The following is a 23727-nucleotide window of genomic DNA, read 5'->3' as shown; positions in this document are numbered from 1 at the left end:
ACCACAAAAAACAAAAATAAAAGAAACATCATGGCAGAGAGGAGTGTGTTGGGGAGGGAGAATGGGAAGCGGCACAGAGCTTTCATTTTTCCATAAGAAAAGTTTCTGGCAGCATATGCTGCAGACAACATAAATGTGCTCAACTCCACTAAATCATTAACACAGCCAGCCCAGTAAACCTTAATGTATGTGTTATTATCCCATAAAAATCACCTAAATAACTGTTAGATGTGATATTGAAAAGTGAGGCGGGGGGGGGGGGGGAAGGGGGTAGACAGCTCTGAATTTTGGATTTGCATAAACGCAGGATGGCGGGATAGAGGCAGCTCACAGGCAAACAATGGGAGAACAGGACAGAGAACACTTAGATTTCATGTGCCTAAGAACATTGTAACTAAATGACTAGCAGGACGAAGGAGTCCTCAAGTGAGGAGCACACCCTAGAGGAAGCTTGACTAACGACCAGGCTGATGGGATAATGGACTCAGTCAGAGTCACAAGACAGCACTCAGTTCACCTATTAATAGCTCACCTAGCCTATGAGAAACAAACGTCAACTGTGTTGCAACCTTTGGGAATGTATGTCTAAGCTGGTTTGATGGAAAGTATACACAGAAAAACAGTTACTAGTATGGGGCACTACTCCCCAATGCTTTCTCTGTGGATGATTATGCAGCCAAGTCCTTCACCCTAAGGTTCATGGACTGGACATCTAGACTGCACATCCCCCATCACTCCACCCTCCCCTTCTCTTAAGTACTGCAGAGCCAAAGGGGTGTGGCCATGCAGTCATCCTGGAAATCCTGATAAAATAGGCAGTTGGTGCCTCACCCCTTCTTTGGGCTCACAGAGATTTCCAGATGCCTTATCTATACCCTAGAATCAGCAACGCAGGTCTGACTCACCCACATTTGCCAGTGGAGGCCACAATGTGAGGAAGTAAGCAATACACAATTGAGGAGGTCTTTTTGTATGGCAACCAAGCTTCACTTTTCCTAAATAGCTTCGCTGTGGCAACATGATGTGCAGGGTCACGTTTACCTTCAGCTCTCTAATGCCAATCCTTTAATGTTAAGCTCAGTGCTGAAATATGTTTCTTCCGTTTCTCTCTCTCTCTCCCTCTCTCTCTCTCTGTGTGTGTGTGCACGTGTGTGCACGTGTGTACAGGATGCAGGTGTGTTTGATGGGTTGAACATGTGCATGTGGAAGAGTAATTTAGCATCGCCCTAAGAAATGCCATCCACCTCCTTTGAGATGGGATCTCTCATTGGCATGAGCTAAACAATTAGCTAGACTGGCTGGCTAGTGAGCCTCAAGCATCCTCCTGTCCTCACCTCCCTGCCTTAGGGATAAAAGTGTACACCATCATACCCAGTGTTTTTATGCCAGGCACTTTACTGACTGACTGATCCCACCAGGCTATTTCTTTTACTTCATATTATGAATTCTTACAAAATAAATAAAGCTTACAACTCTTCAAGGATTTTGAAAAACTATCTTCCCGCTTTGATATTGCAAAACTTGCAAAACTGTCATTTTAAATTGATGCTGTTGCAAGGACTCTATTGCTAGTATATTGGAAAGTTTTAAATACTGAAATTGATAAATAAAATTCATTATATTTTCAAATACATCATGTGGAATCTAAATCATACAGACATCTGTTATCACTTAAGACACCAGAACCAGCCCGCCTATGAGGTCAGAAATGTCAAATGCTGCATTCTAGGGCTAGGGAGCCACTCAATGATAGGATGCGTGCTGAGTATGTGCAATAGCTTTGGTTCATTCTGATAGAGAACAACAGACACAAAAAGACAGAGACCAAGGTGACAGGGACACAGAGATTGATTCTCTGCTCTTTTCAGATTTTCTCATAAAATAAATAATTTAAATATGTGAGAGTTTACCTTATGATCACCTCTTGTGTATCCCTGGAAAATCTACATAAATCAAAATTTAATTTTTACAAAGATGAGGACTAAATCCTGAGCTTTTAGTGGGTAAGCACTCCCAGTCACAAACATGACACTTTAAGCATTCTCACAACCAAAATGGCTTTCAATGTTAAAAAATATATTCTGGATGGAATAATCAGTGAATGTTTGGCTAATATAATTAAGCAAACAATGCATTTACTAATTTTTAAAATTATAATTGTTAAATATGATGACATATTTTATTGTTAGTATATTCCTACACGAGATGTGGAGGTGGAGATAATAATTTAGTTTAAAAAGCAGAAACTATTTCAAAATGCTTTTTGGGGGTGCTAAGAGATTTTCCTAACTCAAAGCCACATGTTATGTGTCAATAAATGACCTTCCTGTGTCATCTAGGCTGAGATTCTGGGAAAGCAGGGAAGGATGCTGAATACCTACAAGTTAATTGATGAAAGCTAATTTTTTTAATGTAATATTTTTTTTACTTGTACACTCTACATCCTGCTCACTGTCCTCCTCCCAGTCACCCCCTCCCACAATCCTTCCCCCACCTCCCCCCCCTTCTCCTTTGAGCAGGTGGGGGCCACCTGGGTGTCCCCCTACCCTGACACTACAAGTATCTGCATCTTCTCCCACTGTGGCCTGACAAGGCAGCCCAGCTAGAAGAACACATCCCATGTACAAGTAACAGCCTCTGGAATAGCCCCTGTTCCAGCTGTTCAGAACCCACCTATGCCTCCCCACATATATGTAGCAGACATGCAGCTTGGTCATCATGTGGGTCCTGAACAACTGGAACAGGGGCTATCCTGAAAGCTGATGTTTGACACTCGGAAACCATGGAGGCTAAAGTTCCTGGTCAGTCTTCACACACTTTAGTGGGGAGCATGTACCCTACTGTGAGCACTTCACTATTGGAAGTCAGGTGAGAGGAAGACAAATACACAGAATCTCAGGAGACATTCTCCATGATTTCTGACTATAGACTCAAACCACCACAACCAGAAGGCAGTTCCCTGTCTAGCAGATGAAGTTTTGCAAATACCTCAACAATGATGCTTTCTTATTCAGTTAACTGACTTTCAGCATTTGTCATGCTAGCCACTAGCAAGCTTGTGTTGAACCAAGAGGAATACAAGGAATTGTCAGTAGAGCATAGATAATGGGATAATGAGATAAAAAAAGGATGAGAGACAAAGTTTAGACAAGGGTTTCCAGTATTTATCCTGAGGCCTCTGGGGAAAAATGAGAGAAAGCAAACTGGAGGGCTGACCGTGAGTTCATTCTAGATAACTGGGTACAGAGAGTTGGCTGTTTGTGCCCTGGGCATACATGAAAGATATGGTGAATTATAGTTCATTTTTTAAATTGAAATACAAAGTACATTTATCCATATGTGGTTTATACCACATGCTGGGCACAGCATTTGGACTTCCAAGTTGAGAGATGTGATTGTAGCGTTCTGAAGTTCCACATGAGTAAACAGGGCAGGTCTGCAGAGGGAAGAAAAGAGATTTTATTTTGGTCTTTACTTCAGATCCGTTCCTGGGCCCACCTAACTTCACAGAATCAGGCAGCTGATGAAGCAAGAGAGTTCTCCTAGCTCAATCCTCAAACACTAGATGGTGCCTCCCAGCACTGACACTCAGGCTCAGCTGACACAAGGGGACTGCTTGGTGCATGTACTGCACAGTTTTTCACCCAGAATACTAAGTCACACATAAACTGGGGACCCTTGAGAGACCCAACACCTGAGAACAGAAGGACATCTGTCCCCAAGTACAGAGCCATGTAAGGACCAGTTGCTCTTGCAACAAATTCAGTTCCTAGTGCCTACACAGTAGCTTACAACTATCTATAACTACAATTTCAGGGGATCTAAAACTACTTCTGTCCTCCACAGGCACCAGACATGCTCATGGTACGCAGATATACATGTTGTCAAACCACGCAAACATGTAACAATATGATAAATATATCTTTGAAATTTTTGAAATCTCTAAATGTGGTGGAGATGTAAAGCAGTGAAGCGAATGTGCAAAGCAATATGACAAATTTCTCAAAAGATTATGTGGTCCAGCAATTTTACAGCTGACTAAATGCCCAAAAGAAAAGTCTCAGATGTCATAACCCAAGTTCACGATAGCATAGCAAAGAGAGAAGCAACCTATGTACCCATCAGCAGGTGAATGCATGAACAGAATGAGGTACACCTGCAGAGAGAACACATTAAGAAAAGTCTAATAGAAACTACAGTACACATGAGCCTTGAAAACATTGTGTTAAGTGAAACAAGCCGGTCACAAGAAGACAAGAACAGCTAACCCTACTTTCATGGCATAGTTACATTTACACACAGAGAAAGTAGAATTGTGGTTGTCAGGGCTTGAGGCACAGAAGAAAATGATATTGTTTAGGAGGTGTATAATTTCCACTGTTTTCAGGTAAAGATACTGAAGTTGAGAGTAGAATGATGGTCTCCAGAGGCCAAGGCAGAAAGGTAGAAGGGCCAGATAGAGATAGGTTAATCTGTAGGCATAAAACTTCAGTTACATAGGAGAGATTCTCTGGTTAAACACCTCAGAATGGATTAACTACAGATAAAAATAATCCTTTTATGTTTCAGAGAAAGCTAGAACAAAGGACTCAGCATCTTTGCCAAAAAAAAGAAACAATACATGTTTGAGGATATGGATATGAGTGAACTGATTTAAACATTACACAGTGCATGGCTATGTTGAAATATCACACATTTCTCCATTACTATGTATAAATTTTACACTTTGTGTACCAGTTAAAATACTTTTAATTAAGCAATTTTGAAAGGAATACTTTAAAAAAACAGGCTGGTTATTTGACTCTGTAAGTAAAGGTGCTTGCTATAAAAGCTGACAATCAGAGTTCGATTCTGGGATCCATGTAGTGGAAATAGCCAACTCATCCATGTTGTCCTTTGATGTACACTATAAGCAAACAAACAAGCAAATAAATACATTCAATAAAGAAAGTAGTAGGAAGAAGTAGAGGCAGAGGAAACAATAATCCGAATATATGAGGGAAAATCTATTTCCAATGAAAGATAAAAGGATATACAAAATTCTCAAAGACTAAATGAAAACATTTTAAGTGTCCACAGTAAAGCTTTTATGGAAACCAGTGGAGCAAACACCTTTCCGGGACCATCAGACATGAGATTCAAGTAAGGCCATGACTAAATGTTGCAACGCTATAAATTAGGTTACAAAAGAAGTCACCTGCCAATGCAAACATTATGGATGGAAGTGAGAGAAAGAACTAGAGATGGAAAAGCCCAAAGTGAGCAAGCTGACCTCTCATGTGGCTCATCAATTTCACTCAGAATTATTGCCCTGAAACCAACAAAACCACTGGCTGCTCAACAAAAGAAGCACAGGTTTGACATTTGCCATCAGGTCACAGAGACCTAACATACTATAGGTGAGTTTCGGGCCCTCTAGAGCTACATGCCATTTTGTCTAATTAAATTCACAAATTTTATGCAAAGTCCTATTAACCTTTATTGCTGAGAATCCTGCACTAAAGATAGAAACAAAAGCAAAACAAAGATGTTCTGGGTGTAGTGAGAAAATTCTAGGCTCTATGCTTTCTCTTCATTGCAAGATCCTTCTGGAGTTTTCTCAAAGAAGTTTAAAATATTTGTGCATTTATTGTATCAAGCAGAGAAAACTGGATTCTTTGAAACATATTTCAAAATTTCAAAATAAAAAATACACATCCTTAAATGTATCCATATGTATTACCTATTAGCCTCCAAAAACCCATGTAAGACCATTGCATACATGCCCTTGCATGAACACATGCAAAGGCATGGCTGTGTTTGAGTACACGGTGCACACAGCTTGAAGAGATTGTTAGTTCTTATTAGCAACTGTAGCCATTTTCCACAATATTATCTAAGAAGTGAAGTTCTGGTTTACTTTTGTACAATATTCACATTTGCATTGCATGAAGTGCCCAATCCAGTCTGTCCATTAATAAAATGTGACCTGTGAGCTAAAAAACAAAAGCAAAACAAAAACCTTTTCACTCCTCTAAGAGCTTTTGGCAGTGGTGTTTAATCACAGCAACATAATGAATTCATTATCTTGAATTGGTTACATTGTTTCATATTTTTTTGAAATAATGCAATAGCATAAAAATATATAAAGTATAAAAAGAGTTGTATTTACTACCTTCTTTGTTCAATTCTTTCATTTGCTCTGATTACAAATAAATATATCTACTTAATATGTAATCTTTTACACAGTCTCCACTAACAAAATACACCAAAGTTTATCTAGGACCTGACAAACAAAAGACATAAATCAAAGGAAGGTCTCCATTGTTACGATCATTGGCTGTACTTCCAGAGGACTCAGGTTCAATTCCAGCACCCACATGGTGGCTCACAACCATTTGTAACTCCAATCTCAGGGCCTCAAAGGACTCTAGGGACATGGTGTACAGACATACTTGCAGACAAAACATGTATACATAAAAAATAAATACAAATTTTTTCAAAGAAGTGAATTTAAAGTCCTGAAAATAAGTTGATGGGATTTTAAGTTAAGAAACAAAGAACTACCACGTGAAAGAAAGAGAATGGCACTTAATGAATTATACTTTTTTAAAAGTGTTCACTAAGACATACACAGGCTAGACCTAGGCCTCCCCACACATATGTAGCAGGTGTGCAGCTTGGTCTTCATGTGGGTCCAGAACAACTGGAACAGGGGTTGTCTCAAAAGCTGTTGCCTGTCTGTAGGATATGTTCTTCTAGCTGGGCTACCTAGTCGGGCCTCAGTGGGAGAGGAAGCACCTAGTCTCACAAAGAATTAATGTGCCAGAGTGGGGGGATACCCAGGGGAGTATCCACCTGCTTAGAGAATAAGGAGAGGAGAAGGGAGAAAGGATTATGGGAAGAGGTGACTTGGAGCGGGGCAATAAGTAGGATGTAAAGTGAATGAGTAAAAAAATTAAAAAAAAAAAAGTGTTCACCAAGGGCTGGGATATAGGTGTACAACAGCATGTTCAGTCTCAGATGTTTAGTACTTTGTACAAAGTAAAACATTTAAAATTTTGTGGCTCTCTATTTATCTTTAGGTGGGGCACAGACATGCTACAGCACATGTATGTGGGTGTTGGAAGACAACTTCAACGAATGGCTTCTTTCACGTCACCATGTAAGTTCTAAGGATTGAATTCGGGACAACAGGCTTGGTAAGTGATCTTACTGATCTTATGGGCTGAGCCACTTCCTCAGCCCCAAGTCTATAAATTTTACAAAGATTGAAATGACAATTTTCTAAGTTGTGTCCATTTTACCAGTACACAATAAGAAAGAAGCATGTTCTATTCTGCATGCAAAAGACCTCAGCTCAGCCTGAACTGACAGCCCCTTACTCTCTGGAAACAGGAGCTGGCCTGAGGTGAAGACCTCTAAGTCCTGTGTAGAGATAGTTTAGAAGTTCATTCCAAGAGGAATGGACTACTTGGTAAATGGAGCAGGGGTTTGAGGAACGCTGGGTGCAATTTAGTATCTTTTAGGCACTTTAACTGGCACTATTAACTTTGTTTTAAAACAATGTGTTCCCAAGTACCCAAAAATAAATAAATAAATAAATAAATAAATAAATAAATAAATAAATAAATTGTCAAAAGGAAGATCAGGCATGCCAAAGTCTACCTCTAAACATGTCCCCAGGCAGGCAGACTGTCCTCCCCAGTGGCTGGCAGCTTCTAAGCCACACATAAACAAGTGTCTCTGACAGATGCTAGCACACACTAACAAAGCAGGGAAGTGGAGACCCCAGTTTATCCTAAAAGCCTACGTGCTACAGATAAACCCACCCTTGAGAGGTGTGACATGCACCAGCCTGCCATATAGAAATGTCTCCTTCCTCCCATTTCTGAGAGAATACCCAAGCTGAGCCAGTGAAGAGGCTGCAGGAAGGTCACAGGCCAGGAAACACCACTATGCTAGTCCCATACTACAGAAGTCTGGCAGCGGCACTCTCCTCCACCAAATCCAAACATTTTCTCAGTATGTGCCTACTAAAATACAGAGGTACAGAAGATGCTGCTGGCCCAAGTTGACAAAGGGAAGCCTCAGTAAGTTTCCTGCCAGGAGACAACTCCATTCCCATGACAGGATACCTAGCTACCTGTGTCCTCAAGAAACTATGTATCTACAGATTGTGCCTTGGTAACCTTTCTGCCTCACCCAGCACTTGGCGCCTGTAAAGCATTCAGCAAGTTTGTTGGTGAAAAATAAGCCCAGGAAGCGAAGAAATGAATCCCAATGTCTCTAGGAGCAGAATAAATGGCTGCTTTTAGTACTTGATGTTCATTTTGTACTGTTAGTACCTTTGTCAAAGAGGCCTAGATCGTTAACTCTTATCAGAACTCAGGTGATGCCTCTCCAGGAAAAACAAGTTTGAACTGAAGAGCAGCAAGTTCACAGCTTTGGCAAGCACCCCAATTCAGTCACTCTCCCGAAGCCCTTTAGGAAGTGGCTGCAGCAAGTCAGGTGTAGCTGGATTCCTATTTCACTAGCTGTGTTCCTCCCCCTTCACTGTTCTTCCATGCTTCCTCCGACTCTTTCCGAGCCTCTGCTGGTTTTCCTTTTTTTCCACTACATCTTCCCTTTTAAGCTCCTCTTAGGCTGGCGAAACCATTCTGCACTGCTTCAGAACTTGGTGGCTTTAGACTCTCACTGCCTGCCGCCCAGCCTTTGCTGGACTCTCTGCAGAATCTGCTTCAAACTTCAGAAGTCTTCTCTCCCAGAAAAGCAGCAGACCCCATCTTATCTATGTTGATCTTACTACAAGAAGTTTTTTGCCTGAGTTTTTCCTTTCTTTTCTTTCTCTCTTTCTTTCCATACCGCTTCACTGTGTACTCCAGACTAGCTTCAAACTCACATTTCCCGTTCATTAATCTCCCAAATGTTGTAATCTTTTAGATGTGTACTACCAGATCTGCTCTAGTAGTTTACATTGCAAATTTGAGTAAATATATTCTTTTAATATTTCTCCCCACCCAATAGAATACTTACGTTGTATTAACGTAATAGGTTTCATCATACCAGTTCTACACATTCATGTAATGAATTTTGGTGATACATACCCACTATTCTTTCTTCTCCTGTCTTGTGTTTTCTACATTCCCGGTAGCCCCCCTCTTCTTATTTTGTGTCCTTTATTCACCCCTTAAATTACACATGAGGGAAAAAATAACTGGGATACTTTCTTCATGAGACTGAGTTATTTTGCTTTGCCTAGTCATCTTTAGCTCCACTTTTTTTTCTTTTGTCTGAACAGGATTCCACCATGTAGACACTGAACATTTTCTTTATGTGTTGACGGTCACTGGGCTGATGTCATAGCATAGCCATCATGACCAGTTCAACAAGAAGCAGGGGCACACAGGTATGCCAGTGCTGAAACTGACTTTTCTTCTTTGGGTATAAGCGGAGAGGTGACTGCTGAGTCCTAGGAGGTCTAGTGTCGGTTTTCCACACTGTGGTCACATCAGTTTACAACCAACACTCTTCCTGCCTCTGGGCTCTCATCAGTATTTGGATTTTTGTTTGTTTGTTTGTTTGTCTGTTTGTTTGTTTTCTTGTTGACAGAGATTTTAACCAGGATTTTATAAAATCCATCTAAGTTTTTACACACAATTCTCTGATAGCTACAGATATTAAATATTACTGTGTTAGAGAAGGGTGAGAAACAGGGGCTTATGAGGTCCATGCTGACCTTGAACCCCCATTCTTCTGCCTCTACTTCTCAAGCACTAATAATACAGCTGTGCCTTGTCACACCTGGTTGAAGTTGAATTTTTTTTTAATATATTTGTTAGTCATTTTCGATTGCTCACTTGAAATGTATTTATTCAGTTCATCTTCTGTCTGCGATTGTATCATGCTCTTTGGTGTTTGGGAATTCTTTATAAAATCTGAATACCAGTCCCCTGCCAGGTGACTAATTGCCAAGGATTTTGTCCCACTCCTTGGGCTCTCAGTCTCTGCTGATTGTTTCTTTTGCTGCTCAAAAGCAGTTTAATTTTCTGAAGTCTCATTTGTGAGTTCTTGCTATTATTTCCTGAGTCTGAAGCAGAAATTCCTTGCCTCTACCTGTATCTTGAAATATTCTCTTCTATTTTCTTTAGTATTTTCAATGCTTCCTAACTTAAATTAAAGTTGAATCCCTAAAGTATTTTTAATTTGATTATATACAGACTATACAAAGACCTTTAAAAGTTACATGATTTAAATAAATGCATCTGTAATGGTCTGGTGCAATGCATTGCAAAGTATAGCTGACTCTCCATATTCATTCTCAACCCAGCACTCATGCAAGACTAGCAGCTGATTTTCCTCACAAAATTACTGTAAGAACTAAAGAAAATGCTTAAGGGACAAATATTATATATAATTATATTTACCACCAGAAGTCTACTTTCCTCTACCTCCCCATTATATTAGCTACTCAGTTCTCACACAGCCTCATAACAAGTGGTGGCAAAATCCCGCAAATGCAGAGTGAACTTTGCTAAGCACAGATTGTGTGACACCCTATTGTAAGCACTTTACAGATAGTAACTCAATGCTTGGGTTCAATGAGCTGTGACCAACTTGGAGCAGCAAGGTTAGTAGGAACCCCACATTTCTGAGGAGATGTGAATCCAGCAGGCTCCTTCTAGACCTGTCTGTCCCTAGAGGAGTAGTAAGGAGGAAGGATTAACTTTATCAGTGCCAATCCCCACTTCTATGGAGAGTTAGGCATTTGGCTTGCCTAATTCTACACTCTTCCCAGGGTGAACATGGACATACAGTTTGGTGCTATCCCTTTTTATCTCCAAGAGCTTAGATCATAATCCATGGCCACGTTTCTACTCAGTGCACATGAGCCCATTTCCCCAAAATTGAGCCAAATGTCCCAAAAGGCAGCAGCTCCTACCTAACAAGGTGATCTGTAAGCCAAATGCCCAACCATCTACCAGAAATTCCCAGAACTGGCCTAGAAGTGGTACGTGTGGAAAGAGTGCACAGGTGTGGGCTGCTGTTCTATTTCCCACTTATGAACTGGGATGCTTTTGTGGCCCTACTCCTGCCAGGGTACAGTGAGAAGGGAACTTATTTGGAGAAAAGAATGTGTTGTAGAATTATGAGGCTCCAGGCAGAGAATATTTTTCCTTCCTATCCCATGTCTAGTCCATGCAAATCCCAGCCCCACAACAAGAAGTTTCTGCTTTAGACAGAGCTATTTCAAATGAGGACAGAAAGAGATCCTATGGTTAGGCTTCTACCCACAGAACTACATCCCCTCATTGCTGGGGGACTCTATGGTGCCTCAATCAGAGCACAGAATAAGAGACCCCTGCCATCTTCCCCTCTTTCTCTCTTCCTCTCTTTCTCCATTTCTGTCCTTCTCTGTCCCTCTTTTTCTGTCTCCATCTGCTTCTACAGGTTCCAATAAACTCTCCTTTATGCTAAGCCTGTCCTATGGCTGATTCCTCAGAGGAAACGCCTTGGCATGGGGACATCCTGGCATGAGCCCGCCCAGGTGCTCGCTTCCTCCACACCACCTCCAGTGGTTTATAAAACACAACACTGTCATTCTAGAGTAGTAAAAAAAAATTATAAAATCATTTTCATTAAATTTATCCAAAACTAAGGCTTTAGAAATCTAAGATTATCTTTACATTCTAAAATATACTCTAGCCACTTAGGTGTTTGACTTTGATTTTAGACAACTTTTCTATGAGTGAATTTGGTTTTTGGAATTCTATGAAAGTGAGTCCAGAATAATAAGAAGTCCTTTAAAGCCAGAGCACATTCCTCATGAGTACTTGATTTCTCCTACTTTTTCAGAGGCATGCTGCTCCAAATGGCCGGGTAATTACATACCCACTCATGTATTTCCCCTCAATGTTTATCTTGGAAAGATAGCAAGTTATTTTGAAAGAAAGGAAGAAAAAACAGACTGCAGAGGAAACAGAATGGCCCTGAATCTCACTGGGCAGTGGATTACTAAAATTACCCCAACTTCACAGAAGAGAACTGAATTCATTTGCACATTTTCTTAAGATTCAAGTGAGTTACAATAAGGCCACACACTGAGGAAAAATGAAGACCGGATACTAACCATCATGTTTAAACTGAGTTATTTTCCCTAGAGCACAAACCTGGTCATGGTAAAGGTGACATTTTTCCCTGAGCAAACAGTGTTGCTCTTACACTTTCCAGACAAATTCAGGGATAGCGCTGATTACAGTGTTGATAAATCATTGATTACATACCAGTGCAAAGATATAGAGTGATAATTTTAAGTCAATGTTTAAGTTTTAGCTAATGTTCATGACAGATGTTTATTTACAGCATTCATTCAGTTAATAGAAATTTACAAAATAGTTACTGTGTGCTCTTAATGCAGAAACGAGCCACGGAGCCCCTGCCCGGGATACCCACAGTCTACCCATGAGGCTCCAGCTGAGCCAGTGATGGATGAGCGTGTTAAAGCATCAACCCTCATATTATTTTTTCAGTAGGTTTCTGAAAAAATAGTTTTTTTTTCCTTCCCAAAATCAGAGAACTTTTACACTGACTTACCTCAGGAGGAAAACCATGTCCTTCCTCCACAATGAAAAATTTCTACTGTACAACATCATTTTAATTGTATCTTTGCAGGAAGGAACAAGCCCAGAGTTATGAAAGACTGTTGTAATCTGTGACCTCTTCTAAGATACCCTGAAATTTCCTTTGTTGTCTGGACCTTGTATGAACACTCTGCAAGTCAGGCACTTCTGGCTTACTCTCATTTTAAACATGGCTCAATCTCATGATACGACAAATCGTTATCAGATGACCCATGCTCACTCACAAACACAGGCACTATCAGCCATAGACAGGCCATAATCTGGCAAAATCTGTATAGAACAGAAATAAACACAATGTGTGGTGTGTATTAATAAACTTGGCTTCTGACACACATTGCCATCACAAAGCCCCTGGGAGGGAAAGTGTGGTGAGGCTCACTTTGCTTCTAGGAGCCTTTCCATGTATATAAACAAGGACAAAGATCAAGGAAAGAGGTGAATCTCTGGGAAAGCGTATCTCCTCAGTCTTAAAAATAGTTACTCACTCTTAAAAGGGGATAGGTTCCATGGTGTCATCTTAGGAGGAGGGACTGAGGTATCCCTCTCTCTTGTCTGCCTAACAGCCTATTGACTGCACTGTGCTTGGGAGATAGGTGAAGATAAGGTTTCTTAAAACCCAATTTGCAGCCTAGTTACAGCCTTAAGAGTTTTTATTGATTCAAGACTATTAAAAAAAGGACGTGAGAATAATTTTCCACAATATTACTTTTTAAATATATACTTGAACATATATGATACAAACTTCAAAACACATAAAAGGATGCCCAGTCTAGAGCCAGTCTTTCCCCACCCAGTTGGCAAGCATCCATTATCATTGTCTTAACATGTACCCATCCATACTTGCCTAGGGATAGCATACTTTATACATATATTCTACAAAATTTTCTTCATTTTACCTTTTCGTTTTTGTTTGGCTTTGCAGTGCTGGAATCAAACCCAGGACCTCATTCTTCTTAGATTAATGCTCTACCACATCTAAGGACAAAATCCTTTTGTCTTTTATATTTTTTAAACCTATTTTATCATGAGGATCTTTATTAATTAACAGAGATGTCTCACTGCATCAGAATAAATATAGTCACACTACTTTATATTTTCATTGATCCATGTTTTCTTGATCTAGTGTTACTGTTAGTAAGTAGGCTTTGGTTTAAAAAATGTTCTTACTTAGCAAAATTAGAAATTGTCTGCCCTGTTTCTGAGAGCTGATAATAGTTTCTATTCTCCCGACCCATTTCAACTCTCAGATATTGTTTGTTTGTCTTTTTGTTTTTAATTTTTCTAAAAATCTAAGAACTGATAGATTGGAATAGTTGATTGTTTAGTAATCAAAACAGGACTTGAGAGCCATGCATTATATTAATTTAACCTTAACTGCCATTAATTTTCCCTTTAGAACTGTATCATAACTTTAAATCTAAGTAGTAACATACTTTCCCCTAGAAGTTGATATTTCTATCCAAGAATAGATACATCCTGCTAGGTGTAGTTCATGTTATTTAAAGCAGGTCCATTAGGCATCCTTACAAACTCTGAATGAGCAGTGAGAAAGGTTCGTAATTAGTTAGGTTGGGGGTGTTTGTGTGGTTTGTGTTTTTTTTTTTTTTTTAGATGAATTCTCAGTATGTAGCCATGTAGTCCTGGAAACACCTTGACCATGGCAATTTTTATAAAAGAAAACATTTAATTGGGGTCTGCTTACAGTTTCAGAGGTTTAGACCACTGTTATCATGGTGGGGAGCATGCTAACACACAGGCAGACGTGGTGCTGGAAAGATAGATGAGTGTTCTACAGGAGGATTCATTGGCAGCAGGAAGACAGAGACCTGGGTCTGGCTTGGGAGTTTGAAACCTCAAAGCCCATTCCCAATGGCACACTTCCTCCAACAAGGCCACGCCTATTAATCTCTGTCAAGTATTCCCTGGTGACCAAGCCATCATACATATTGGGATCATTCATATTCAAATCACCATACTTCACTCCCTGGCTCCATAGCCTTGTAGCTATATCATAATGCAAAAATACATTCAGTCCAACTTCAAAAATTCCCATAGTCTATCATAGTCTCAACAGTGTTTAAAAGTCCAAAGTTCAAAGTCTCTTTTGAGATTCAAGGCAATCTTATAACCATAACCCTCTGGAAAATCAAAATGAAAAGCAGATCACATACTTCCAATAGGTGATGGCACAGGATATACATTACCATTCCAAAAGCAAGGAAAGGGAGCATATTGAGGAAATACTGAACCAAAGCAAGACTGGAAACCAGCTGGGCAAACTCCAAATTCTGTATCTCCATGTTTGCTGACTGCAACACTTCTCTCTCCCCCCCCCCCCACCTTCTGTACCTGTTTCCACTTCCTGTTAACAGCTCTCCTTGGCAGGTATCTCATGGCTCTGGCATCTCCAACATCTTGGAGCCTCCAAGGCAATCTAGGCTTCACCTTCACAGCTTCACAAAACAGCCATTTTAGGCCTCCATGCTGAGACACCATTGACACATGCCTGGCCTCAGCAGCTCTCCTTAGCCATGGAGGAAGATTTCACAACCCTTTCTTCCCTTTCTTGTATCCTTGACTCTAAAGCCAAAATCATGTGGCTGAAGCTATCAAGTTATGTTGTTTTCTGGAGCTGGAAATTGGCACATCTCATTCAAATACATTGTCACTAGCTTCCTATTTTCCATGGTATCCTTTACTGTTTAGGCTTTTCTTTAATTCCCTTTTACAAGTTGGAAGCTTAGCTAAGTGAGGCTTGCCCAGAGGTCACCACTCCCTTTATTCCATGCAGCATCAAGCCTCCTTTAAACTTCTTATCCCCTTGAGCACTAGACTTAGCTTCATTACATTTACGGATGCGTCTTTCCTCCTCAAGCTGTACATTCTGTATTTTTCCCTGATCAGATTTCTCCTTTTCATTGTAGAACTACATAAGAGTGACCACAAATAACCACAGGACACTAGACTGTCTGGAAACCTCCTCTGAGAATGCTGTTAACCCAAAAGTCTTCAATTTAACCTCTGGCATACATTTTTGTATCAGCCACATCTTTTACCACAATACCACAAGAAATGTCTCTAGGCCACTTATCTCCTCCTCTGAAACCTCTTTAATTGGGCCATCATAATGTTATAATCTTCATTGTTTTTACCACCATTGTCTCACAGTCTAGCATCTTCTTACTAGTATGGTCCCATTAAGTTACCCTTAAAGAGTTAAAATGCCAAAGTCTCAACGTTCACATTCTGCACACAAGGAGCACAGCCAGGCCTATCTCAGGAATAACCAGCTCCTCAGTACCAACTTCTGTTTTAGTCAGTATTCTATTTCTGTGAAGAAACACCATGATCAGGGCAATTCTTATAAAATAAATTATTACATAGGAGCTAGCTTGTAGTTTCAGAGGTTCAGTCCATTATCATCATGGTGGGGAGCAGACATGGTGCTGGTGAGGTAGCTGAGGGTTTTACATCTGGATCTGCAGGCAGCAGAAAAAGAGAAACTCTGAATCTGGCTTGGGCTTTTGATACTTCAAAGCCCAACCCTAGTGACACACTTCCTGTAACAAGGCCACACCTTCTTATCCTTTCAAATAGTATCACGTCCTGATGACCAGGCATTCAACTCTATGAGCCTGTGAGAGCTCTTCTTATTCAAACCACTACACATATATATAATCCAACTATTCCTCTGTTGATTTTAGACTCAAAAGAATTGAAGGAAATGCTCAAACAAGTAGATATATATCAGTGTTCATATAGCTCGATTCATGGTAGTCAAAACGTGGGAGCTACCCAAACACCTACAAATAGATGAACAGACGAAAAAAATATGGCATGAATCTTAGAATGGAATATCATTTAGAAAGGAAGAAACTCTACAACATGGGTAAAGCTCTAGGACATTGTGCCAAATTGTCATTAAAAATAATGTATGTACTTTATATGAGTTGCCTTTATATGAGTCCACTTAAATGAGTTACATAGAATTCATGGAAATAGGAAGTAACATGGTGGCTATTGGGCACTGAAGGAGAAGGCATCCAAAAGTGTTGTTTAATGGGAATGGAATTTCAGTTTGGGAAGGTTGAAACAAGGTCTGGATATGACTGGTAAAAATCATTAAACAATGTGATGTACTTGATGTCACGGAGATTTGTACATAAAAATAACTAAAATGGTGACTTTTATCTTATGTACATTTGTATATGTCCCACAATAAAAGCCAATATTCTAAACTCTTACAGTGGTCACTTAACTGGTCACTCAGAGTTTAGGACTTGCCTTCCACGCAGACGTCCCCCCTCTCATTTCCTTTCTGCCCCACCCATTCATACCATGGCGTGCACACTAGACTGTAGCTTCATTAAAGCTATCTGCTACCCTGTTCTTAAAAGATCAGTAAAGACCTAAGTCACCATCATGTCAGGGCCACAAGGCTTCTTCTTGTGACTGAAACCACGGAAATGAAACTCAAAATGGTTGTGTGCTTCCAGTAAGGATTTGCAAGTACTCATCACTTGCTTAATTTACTCATCCTAAAAGAAGAGACTTTAAAACTTTTTGCTGTCTTTGGTAGTTTTCACAGGCAGAGGGGAACAAAATCCCCTTCAACTTTCAGACTGAAAAATAAATACATTTTAAAAGGTTTCCTCCACCTCTGCCTTCCTTCGTGGGAGTTGTTCTCCAAGGGGGAATTCCTCTGAAATAAAATTGGGAGTGGCGCCAAAGCAGTTCATGTCTTTTGACTTCAGAGGATGTGGCCCCGCCCACTCTTTAATCATATCTGAGGAAATTCCCCTGGCCTGGGTAAAAGATCATAATTTCTTAAAGAAGGCTGATGAGCTCATGAAAAGCAGTTGAATTTAGAAAGCCAAGACACTTCCAGAAACTCCTTGAGACTGCTTTTGCCATTCATTAACCTCTTGAATTTTCCAGATGAGTACCATACAATATTTAAAATTGTTTTCAAATTTTCTTTTACTGACTACACTGCACCGCTAAGAGCTGATTTTACCTTAGTTCTCCCACCAACTCTTTTAGTTGCACTTTTTTTAGGAATACTGCAACACTGAAGGAAGCAAGCTTTAAAATTGCCCCCGAGATCCATAGTAAATCTCAGCGTAAGCATTTTCTAATGTCTACTCTCCACATTTCCTAAGCGAAAGTGGAGATCGAAAACAAAGCCACCCGGTGAGTTAACACACTCACACTTACATGTATACTAAGAGTCTGTTCGTACATCATGTCTGACTACCTTTCACCTTTAAGGCAGGTGTACGATAAGATGAAGGAAATGAAATACAATGTAACTCACATATAAAGAAAGCTATTTCCCCAAGCTCCTGGACACACTGAACTTCTGGCCTGCTCTCTCCTATTTACACATGGGCCTATTTGTTATTTATTTTCTTGGCTCATAAAATAGAAAACTTCAGGAAACAAGGAGGGCTGAGGGGGGTGGGTCTTCATCTGAATCTTGCTCTGCTAGCATAAAGAAAGATTTTGGGAATAAACAGGGCATCTGGTCCATGACAGTTGTTTAAATGCAGAAAGCAAGAGATTGCCATTTATGGACAGTAAATGTGTTCAAGTATAATGTTGTGTTTTGTGTGGTGATAAGGCCAGAGCAGGAAGCCCGAGGGGCCAGGAAGGAAGTACTCTCAAGCTTGGAGCAGCAGCGTTGAACTGTGAGCTGGGCAGGCTCAGGGCTGCAGCTGGGCAGAAACTGCCCTATTTTTAAAAGATAAACAGCCTGGATTACCCAGAATACTCACAGTGGCCACTTCACATGCATCAAAATGAAACAAGGAACTCACTCTTCACTTTGTCTGGGCACCATCAGTCTCCTTAAACTCTTATCTTCTGATAACCAGATTATGACTTCCCCAGTGTTCACTGTTGGCTTCTAGCACTTCTCATTATACTAGCGGACTTTGAGGTGTCTTGTTTCTGTCATCTAACCTTAATGACTACCAGCATTGCCATGCCAAGAAAGAAATTTTAATATGAATTAATAGCAGAAAATCTTCTCACCTTATTAATGAGTTCATAGATATCTCCAAAATGTAACGAGTAGATCAATACCTGATGATCTTGGTAGATTGCTGAGAGCTCATGTGCAGACACAGGCTGTTATCAGTTGCTATGCTTAGCATCATGTGGAGCATCAGGCTCAGGATTCATTGGCTGCCTTGGCTGCCTTGAGTACACAACACCAACTTTCATGGATGTTCTTTATATGAAGCCTTATAAGGCAAGCATGGTGGTGCACTCTTTTAATGCCAGTACTCAGGAAGGAGAGGCAGTAGGATCTCTGTGAGGTTGAGGACAGCTTGGTCTACATATCAAGTTCCAGGATAGCCAGGACTACATAGAGAGATGCTGTCTCAAAACAAGCAAGCAAACAAACAAAAACACTATAGAAGCAAAGCAAAATGCTATTGCTTTATATGTGCCATGGTCAAGCAGTGATAAGAGTATAGAATAGAACCATCAGGATGACTGGTGAGGTGTCTTAATAAAGTTCAGGGGGGAGTGGGGACCAACAGAGAGACTTGAGGAAAAGTGGACCCTGACAAAAAAGTGGGAAGAAGTGTCAAAGAGAGATGGTATGTTTACAGCAGCAGGCTGCTCCAGGCACAGGACACAATAATCTCAAAATGTCTAAGGCATTTCAGCAGTGCTATGAGTGATCAACAGCCCCTAAACTTTGAAATGGACCATTATTAAGGTTACAGATTGAGGAACTCAGATCTACCTATGGTCTAGTATGAGATTGTACCATCTGCTGCACATAGCCTGTGCTCACCAGAGGTCAAACACCTAGTGACAGGAAAACTCAACAGCAGCATAGCCTCGCTCAGAAAAGACTAATTGATGCAATATGATATTTTTTTGTCAAAAGAAAAGGTAAAAGAGCCGGGTGTGGTAGCACATACCTTTAATACCAGCCCTAGGCAGGCAGAGGCAGGAGACTTCATGGCTAGCGTGGTCTACAGGGACAGTTCTAGGACATCAAGAACTATACAAAGAAACTTTGTCTCAAGAAACAAGAACGACAATACAATAATCAAAGAATGAACTAGCTCTGAAAAATCAAGATTGCAAACTGAACAGACTTCCCAGGATCTTCATGAAAGAGGAAAGACAAAAAAGCCAACTCCCACACCATTGGAGGAATGTGGCCTAAAGCCAGCATAAAGACTCAGTTTTATTGTCAAGATTTTTGCTCACTTGTATTTTGTTTGTTTGTTTCCTTGCTTGCTTGCTTATTGGAAACAGCATCTCATTATATAGCTCTGGCTGTCCTGGACCTCATTATGGAACTCAGAGAGATCTTCCTTCTTCTTCCTTTCCAGTGCTGGAGTTAAAGGTGTGTGCCACCACACCTAGCTCTCAAGAGTACTTTTTAAAAAAAAGATCTAGTCTTCTCTAGTAATGAACCTCCAATTTGTTTTCTAATACCAAGTGGTCAGCCCTAAAGTGATATGTATACAATCACCAGTAAACAGATTCAGTGGGTTGCAATTACATATTTATGTGTAGATAGATAGATAGATAGATAGATAGATAGATAGATACATAGATACATAGATAGATACATAGATACATAGATAGATACATAGATACATAGATACATAGATACATGGATGGATAGACGGATGGATAGATAGATTATAGATAGATAGATAGATAGATAGACAGACAGATAGATAGATAGATAGATAGATACATAGATACATAGATACATAGATACATAGATACATAGATAAATACATGGATGGATAGATAGATTATAGATAGATAGATAGATAGATAGATAGATAGATAGATAGATATGACAATAATTTTAAAAAAGAAAAAGAGACCACAAATTTGAGAAGGAATAAGGGAGGAGACACGGAGAGGTCAAAAGGATAGGTCAAGACAGGTAAAGGGAAGAAATGAAAGGGGGAAGGAATGTAATTTTCTTTTAATTAAAAACAGAAATCATTAAGAAAAAAATCTTGATTCATGGCAAAATTGAATAGAAGGTAAAGAAACTCCTGTGCTCCCTGTCCCCACTCTGGCAAAGCCTCTTGCACTGTAAGCATCACTGCCAGAGTAATGCATCACTACAGTGCACAGAGCACGGAGAAGGGCATTTACCCTTCACCTTGTTCATAGTAACCAGGACTCAGGAACAAGTGGACAAGGAATACAGGTTCTTCCTCAGTATCTGAGAGGGGATGGTTGCAGAAAGCCTTCATAGGTATAGAAATTTAAGAAGAACTGGAGATACAACTCAATACTGGCATGATGAAGACCTTGGTCCAATCTCCACCATGGGAAAAAATTCAAAGATGCACAAGTTTCCTAGATCAGGCTCTTGTATCTGCAGATGTTACCCACAGTTACAGAAGGACACCTGAAGACAGTAAGCAATAAAAAAATAGCCATCGTTCTTTCAATCCTGCTAACAAAAAACTAAGTAAAAGAGACAAGACAATGCATGAAAAATAATTTTAGGCGACGCGTGGATGCCCTCCGGTGAAAGAAGGAGTACCTCAGCTGCCCTTCGTCTCCTTTTGTTGGGCTGCCGCTCCTTCTGAATCATGGCGCCATCACTGTGGAAGGGGCTTGTAGGTGTCGGGCTCTTTGCCCTAGCCCACGCTGCCTTTTCAGCTGCGCACCATCGTTCTTATATGCGATTAACAGAAAAGGAAGATGAATCACTACCAATAGATATAGTTATTCAGACACTTCTGGCTTTTGCAGTTACCTGTTATGGCATAGTTCATATCGCAGGGGAGTTCAAAGACATGGATGCCACTTCAGAATTAAAGAATAAGACATTTGATACATTAAGGAATCACCCATCTTTTTATGTGTTTAACCATCGTGGTCGAGTGCTGTTCCGGCCTTCAGATGCAACTTCTTCAAACCTAGATACATTGTCCTCTAATACGTCATTGAAGTTACGAAAGTTTGACTCACTGCGCCGTTAAGCTTTTTACAAATAAAATAACAGGACAGACACAGCATTGAGTATTGGAGTTTGGGGTGTAAAACACTCCCCCCAACATCAGTATTTATATTGCTATTTCAGAGCTAGTTAAAATAATCTATGGCCCTTGTTTATACATTATTGATCCGATCAAATGGTGCATGAGTTATCTGTGAAATGAGTCTTTGAACTTTCGTAGAGAGGTTTTTTGTTGATTTGAAACAATTCCCATGTTTTATAAAAGTCACTGTTTCAAATATAATTCCCTAAAAAATGTTGGGATTTTTGTGATTATTTATTTCGTAGATTTCTTTTCTTTTGCACTACAGCTTTTAGGAATCCTGGAAATACCATGTAACATCTGCGTTTTGCAGCACAAGAGTCAAATGGTCTTTAGTTCTTATCAGACCAACTTCTTTAAGAAGACCAAAATGGTGACTTTACCGTTTTTCTTGGGTCCCCTAAAAAGTGACTCTGCTTTTACAGATACTTGCCAATTTTTACTTTATTAATGGTTTCTCTCTGGACCCCACTCGCTGATACTAACATCAGCTGTCTTGTTTCATCATTTCTAAGATTCTGTGTGCAGTGAGCAATTTTTGTGTCAGAAATTCTATCATAACATATATTTAACAAGTTCATCTTGCTGTAAAACTACTCAGTTCTTTTGTTGTAAAATTTTCACTGATTGTACCATGTAAGACTAGTTGAAAGAAAGTAGACCAAAAAGACAATTTGTGACTTCATTATCTTGCGTAGGTAGAATAGTATTGATTGAGGAAAACTGACTGTCATTAGCCAGTCTCTCTCATTCTAAGTCTGTTGGTTTATGTCGTACTAAACTAGTGAATTAGTGAAAGTAAAGGAAACAGCTCATTTTATCTAAAGGCCAAAGAAACTGGGCCAAATATGTTCTAAATATTTGGAGTTCATCTATTTAAATTCTCTTAGAAAATTAAGGTCATTTAAGAAGTTGTTTTGCAGCTTCTCACTGAGAGCTTGCCTGGAGTTTTCCATCTCTGTGGTGCTGAAGGTGAGGATAAGGATGGCATTGAATGTTTTTCAGAAGCAGTAGTTTTACTCTAAGAAAATCGGAGTAGCTTTTTCAGCTAGAAAACTCAGAAGCTCAACATTACTTTAGAGATTATTGCTTTCCACAAGCATGAACACATTACTTGTGTTAAACTATATAGCTGTAAAGGGAATAACTGTAGCTTTTGATAGGAAACCCGCCTGATGCTTTTTGTTTGTTTCAGGCAGAGTCTTCATATCAAGATGTTCTTTTACTTGGTAGCATTTTTTGATTAGGAATGAACCTCAGCCTTTCTGCCCACTCATACACAGCCTCAAAGGACAAGGTTATTTTGTCATTTCTTTGTTGGTTTCGGTTTTTGTTTGTAAACAGGATTCCGTATAACCTGAGCTAGCCTCAAACTTACTATGTAGCTGAGGATGATCCTCATGACTCTACTGCATCAGTGCTAAGATTATAGGTGCTGCCACTACACTTGGGGTTTGGGGTCCTGGGGACTGAACCCAGGGCCTCATGCATGCTAGGCAAGCACTGGACCAGCTGAACTACATCCCAGGCCCTTGACATCGAGTTGTGATTCTTGAGCTCTTGTTTTGCTAGCTAAGTCTATGGAGCACCGACTCTGTTCTCTAATGAGAACAGACTCAGAAATCTGCTGATTACCTACAATAATTTAGAAATAGGCTAAAAGGGTAAAGTCAAGCCAGGTGTGGTGGCATGTGCTTGTAATCCTAGCACTTACAAGGCTGAAACAGGATCACAAGTTTAGGGCAAATCTGGGCTATCTTAATGAATTCCTATCTTAACCCCAACCCCCCAAAAAATTGAATCCAAGGACTAATGTGATAGTTAAATCAAAATGGCATGCACGAAGCATGCTGTACACTAGGCTTTTCTGCCATCCTCCTCGACTATTACTTGACTGAGGAGCCTCTTGTTTTCTTCTCTTTGGAGACTGTTTTCCCTTCTTAATGTGTTTTCATAACAATGTTACTGAGAATCTCTGTGTTTTGTACTTCCATTCTTTAAAGGGTGTATAGTTGCCAGATGTGGCTCACCCCTACAATACTAACACTCAGGAGGCC

At 40.0% G+C, this 23727-nt stretch overlaps 1 pseudogene; it reads left to right on the top strand.

Annotated features, from left to right (window-relative positions):
• Positions 1–21217: 21217 nt before the first annotated feature.
• Positions 21218–21610, top strand: LOC114626043 (annotated as a pseudogene).
• The last annotated feature ends 2117 nt before the right edge of the window (positions 21611–23727 follow it).

This window comes from Grammomys surdaster, unplaced genomic scaffold, assembly GCF_004785775.1.
Source record: "Grammomys surdaster isolate TR1022 unplaced genomic scaffold, NIH_TR_1.0 226, whole genome shotgun sequence".
Classification (NCBI taxonomy): domain Eukaryota; kingdom Metazoa; phylum Chordata; class Mammalia; order Rodentia; family Muridae; genus Grammomys; species Grammomys surdaster.
This window is presented reverse-complemented; position numbering and strand designations above follow the sequence as displayed.